This window comes from Gracilinanus agilis, chromosome 2 (genome assembly GCF_016433145.1).
Source record: "Gracilinanus agilis isolate LMUSP501 chromosome 2, AgileGrace, whole genome shotgun sequence".
Taxonomy (NCBI): Eukaryota; Metazoa; Chordata; class Mammalia; order Didelphimorphia; family Didelphidae; genus Gracilinanus; species Gracilinanus agilis.
The window spans coordinates 549,207,274-549,212,953 of NC_058131.1; positions in this window are offsets into that span (position 1 = coordinate 549,207,274).

Sequence of the window (5,680 nt, forward strand, 5' to 3'; positions counted from 1 at the left end):
ATTGTTCTAGGCTCTGTGAATACAAGAGCAAAAGTAAAACCATTCGTACCCTCAAGAAACAATGAATGGGGTTGGGGGGACAGCTGGATCATGGATTGAGGGTCAGGCCTAGAGACGGGAGGTCCTAGGTTCAAATCTGGCCTCAGACACTTCCCAGCTGTGTGACTCTGGGCAAGTCACTTGACCCCCATTGCCCACCCTTACCACTCTTCCACCTAAGAACCAATACACAGAAGTTAAGGGTTTAAAAAAAAAGTCAAGAAACAATGAATGAAGGAGATAGTGTATAGAGCTATAGGTAAATACAACACATACACAAATAGGTATATATAAACAATATAAAAAGCTGAGACAATGTAAATTTGGAGGGGAGGGAGGCAGGGGGTTAAAATACAGGAAAGGGCCTCATTTGAAAGATGGCACTTGGGTCTTGAAAGAAAGCAGATATTCCAAAGAAGGAAAGATGAAAAGGCAGAACATTCCAGAAACAGAAGACAGTCATGTAGGAGATGCTTAAAGTGATTTGTGATATTAATTTACTTTGGTTCAACATTTCCTGAGTGTCTGTTGTGTGTAAGACACAGTGTCTAGGTTTTCTTAATCCTATTTAAAAGAATATCATACCCTTTCCTCACATCCCACTTCCTCCATGAAAACTTCCCCATCACACCTGGATTTTTCCCCTCCCTGATTATTCCTGGATAACTATGCCACACATTTGGATGTAGGATTACATTACATTTAGCTTTATTCATGTGCTGTCTTGTGTTGTTGTGGTTGTTCAATCATTTTCAGTTATGACCAACTCTTCGTGACTTCATTTGGGGTTTTCTGGGCAAGATATTAGAGTGGTTTGCCATTTCCTTCTCCAGCTCATTCTCCGAATGAGGAACTGAGGCAAACGAAATTAAGTGACTTGTCTAGTGTCAAACAATTAGTCAGTGTCTGTACTCTGATTTGAACTCAGGAAGATGAGTCTTTCTGACTCCAGATCTGACACTTTATCTACTGCACCATCTAATTGTCTATACCATTCTCTAATTGTTTCATGTATAGAATTTTTGCCTCTCTAAGTAGATTTTAAGATTTCTGAGTGTAGGGACTGTATCATATACTAACATCTCTCATTGTTTGTATTCAATCCAATTTAATTCAATTTCAGTCAACAAGAGGCAATGTAGAAAACAGGTTGACTTTGGTATCAATGAGGATCAAATTACCTGTTGCATAAGGAAGCTAGGTAACAAAGTATATAGAGCTCTGGACCTGAAGTCAAGAAGACCTGAGCTCAAATCCAACCTCCCATATTTACTAATCATGTGACCTAAGGCAAGTCAGTTAATCTAACTTTGCCTTAGTTTCCTGAACTGTAAAATGGGGATAATAATACCACCTTCCTGCCAAGGTTGTTGTGAGGATCAAATGATTTATAAACCAACTAACACAATGCCTGATACACAGTGTCAATACGTAATCAATGCTGGTTTCCTTCCTCTCTTCCACAAGATTGTGAAGAAAATGTTTTGTATTTTTAAAAAAGATTTAGATAAAGTATTATATCCGATTCAATGAATATTCATTAAGGACATGCTTTGGGTCAGGGATTATATATCATCCTGGGGCTATACAAAGGTGAAAAATGACCCAGATCTTATTCTCAAGAAACTTACAATCTATCATGGAGGGAGATATAATTCATATGAGAGATGGTCAGAAAGCTAGTCTTGTGGTCAGGAAAACTAGAGTTCAAGTCTTGCCTTTGACACATATTAGCTTTGTAATCATGAGTGAATTCTTTGATTTCTCAAGATTTCCAGTTAATCCTCTAAGACTAAATTGCAATTTGTCAGCCTATATCAATGGAGAGAATTTCAACATTCTGGAAATTCTCTGCTCTGGAAATAGAGCAGATATTCTCCCTGCTCCATGCCCTTAAAAAAAAAAACAACAACAAAAACTCTCAACATATATACAAATAAACATCAGCTTTAGGCATATGGTAGCTACTCAATAAATACACATTTATCTGAAATGAATTAATTATTCACTATAGACTAGTTCATCCTTACTAAGGGCAATCAAAATTTAGTTTTCTTTGATGAAGGCAAGAGGTCTACAAACAAACAAACCCTCCCAAGGAGTAATTTGCCTCAGTTCATCTTAGGTGAATTGGACCCAGGTCTTGAATTGGCCAGAGTCCAGGATTATTTTAATTAATTGTTATTTTCTTAACTGTAGAGATCTATTAGCTCCCAAATAGGCCCTCCCTCAGGCATGCCTTGCCAGTTTGTAGTATTGGAGTTCTATTCTGGCCTTCTGGGTGAATTCTAAAGACTAGGATGCATTTCAAAAGATCCTGGGAGGGATTTTTTTTTCCTTCCTGAAGAAATCTTGAACTGGGGGGGCGGGGGAAACAACAAAAAACAATTGATAAGATTGGGATATTCAGAATGAGACTATAATCCAAAATCAGCAGCTGCTGACAGGCTTGTCAGAATAGGAAAATGGTGTCAAGCCCTTACCAAAAAGATAGCATTTGCCACTTCCCAACCCTGGGATTGTTCTGTCCTTCAGGCAAAGAAGTTCATCTCTTCCATTGAGTAAGGATTCCACGGACAACTTCCCAGCTTCTTAAATACACTCTTATTTTTACATCAGGATTAAGCTCCTTCCAAAAAAGGAAGGAAAGAAAATATTGTAAGCAAGGGGAGAAAAAAACCACACACATTCTAAGAAGAAACTACAACCATGGACCTGAGGCTGGGTCTTTAAAAAGATGGGGTGCTTCATGGGAAACTGTCATCTTGTACATTATGTTGGCTGCTTCTTGGAACTCCATGCAAATTCTAAATCCCTGTCTGCAACCTGATTTGGTTTCACATCACAATCCATTCCAAAGCTTGTTGTTATGCCAAAATGATTCAAAAACCCTGAAGGAGTGCAGAGAGTGTCTTTTAAGTAGTTTAGGAAAAAATCCTAAGATCCATTCATCTGAAATGCTCCCTCAATCCTTAGGCAGGGAGGTTTGCCTTTTGCCTGTATTAGGGTTTTGTGAGAATCCTGTCAAAAGTCTTCCATAGCCTGAGGTTTTCAACTTGGGACATTCTGAATTGGTCTTCTGGCAGGTACCTTTGTTAGCTTTCTTATCTCTCTATGAAGTTTAGAGGCTTTTAAGAGAGTCTCTGTGAGGTTCCTAGGTGCTCTGACTGTCAGCTTGTGACAGGGGTACATAGTTGTCTTTTTTAAAAAAAAACTGGCATTGAAATATCTTTTCTTTTCATTTAATTGGTATCTTTGGTTTAATTGCAGGTAGGGGGTTTAGGGAGAATTCCTGTTACTTGTCTTCTGTAGCCCAGAGATGCTTGGAGGAGGCCACATCTGCCTGCAGAGGACGTAACAGCCCCTTCAGGGATGCTCTAGCTCCCAACGCCCAAAGTGGCTTCACAGCCTGAAATCCTTCTAATAGGCTTAAGACAGGCCTGAATTTATTTAAATGTCTAATTCTAAATGTACATATGCCTGGTAGTAATGTTTACCATCTGTCTGACACTGCCGGTTGAGGTAATTGTCAAGCTACAGTATGACATATGCCGCCCATATTTGGACCTTAAATATAACAGCCTTGGCATGAAACAATTGGAAACCGAGATTTAATCTTTGGTATCATTCAAGTTGGAGTTGAACAAACAGACAGTTCTGGGCTATTACTGTTTTCTCCCTTTATGACAAATACTCATCTGTGCTTGTGCCTGAGAACAATATTGTTTTAGGGCCCGTTTTTTGCGTTTTTTTTTTTTTTTGGTGGGGGCCGCAGTTTGACTCAGAGGAACTTTTACTACTCTATTTTTGGGATTTAGGAAACTAAGTGGGAATGGTGGCTCAAGAGGAGGAGGCTAAAACCCAACCCTGGATCCAGACTCCAATAACATATGGCCTCAATCAGCTAGTTCAGAGATGGCCATACTTAAAGACCTGTAGTCCCAGAGGCTTGCTTCAACCAATAATGTGACCCCATGGGGTTTGAAGGAAAGGAAAAGCCATGATTTCTCCTTTTATTTTGTCTATCCAAGTCCCCATTTTTCTTCACTTCTCTTTTGCTACCCCTCTCTCAGACCAGATTGGGTGTGGGAGAACTTCATTCATGGATCCCCAAAGCCTCAGTGATGTGTGTCTCAAGAGCCCCAGTATGGCCATGGAAGGATGAGAACAATGCCTTTTTCATGTTATTTTGGTGGACTGAGACAGGCTCTAAGTGACAAATATTTCAGGCGATGCTCTCTTTCCCTTTAAATACAAGCAGTACTGTAGAATTAGATACAGCTGTGTAGATGCCTAAAGCTTGACTTGAAAGGCCTACTTTATGCTTGGATTAGAGGATGAGTGTGTCTATTGTAGCTGCAGTAGCTGTCTGGCTCTAAAGGGATGTAAATATGGCAACAGGAATAATGTAGCCCTGGCACTAATGTAACTAAGAATGCTGTAAATGCCTCTTCTAAATCTGTATGTTATGTCATTATACATGGCCCTTCATACAATAATAACCTCCAGCGTAATGTCAACTGAGACGTACTCTTGCTAACCCCATTGCTATTCCTAGGCTCCGTTGCCTTTTCATTTACAAAAGCAGGCATCTGGAGAATTCTTGAAGATAGGCATAAGTGTTTAGCATGGTTCTTTTGGGGGACAAAGTTTAGGGGTTTTGAGAGGTTAAAATGACAAAGCATTGGGTCAACCCAAATTAGGTCAGAATAGGATCTTCTACTGTTCTGAGACCAAAAACAAAGAACCTAAATCTTCTAAAGCCATAGCAACTTGATGCCATAATTTGGGATTCTGCCAAGATCTCTACTTAAGCCTGAAGCTTAACATGCCCTCTGTTTTCCAATTAGCAACAAGACTATATTTAGTAAAGGTTTTTTTGGTGGCACCAACATAACAAAATGGCTTGTAAATCTAATATGCATATACTTTATTGGACATGTTTTGGAGAAGAGCCTCAACAAACACCAAAGTATGCCATTCAAGTCTCAACTAGTCTGGGCACTGTTGAAGTGGTGTGGTAAAAAGGACAGAAGATGTTGAGTCACTGGGCATGGGCATGAATACCGGCTCTCTTCTTTAACTCTCTGTGTGACTTTGGGCAAGTCAGGCAAATTCTCTAGGGCCTAGGCTTCCCATCTTCAAAGGAAGAAAACGAAAGCAGGTGATCTCTCAGATTCTTTCCTTCATGGGTTTTTGACCTAGGGTCTGTGAACTTATTTTTTAAAGGTATTTTGATAATGGACTTTCAACTAATTGGTTCCTTTATAATTCCATGCATCTTATGTCTTTCAAATTGCATACTTTAACATATATTATATTATATATATTACATTATATATTATATATATATAATACATATTATATATATAGTGCCAGGCACTATACATTATATATATTAACAACAATAATGTATAATGAACAACTGTGAATGATTTAATGAGTTATTATTAACAAGGCAAGAATCCAGGACAATCCCAAAGTACTAAGGACAAAAAAAGGCTATCCACTGCCCTAGAAGGAACATACAGAATCCGAATGCAGACTGAAACATACCATTCTTTACTTTATTTTCTCCATGAATTTTTCTCTAATGTAAGCAATATGCATCTTGTTTTACAACATAATGAACAGGGAAATT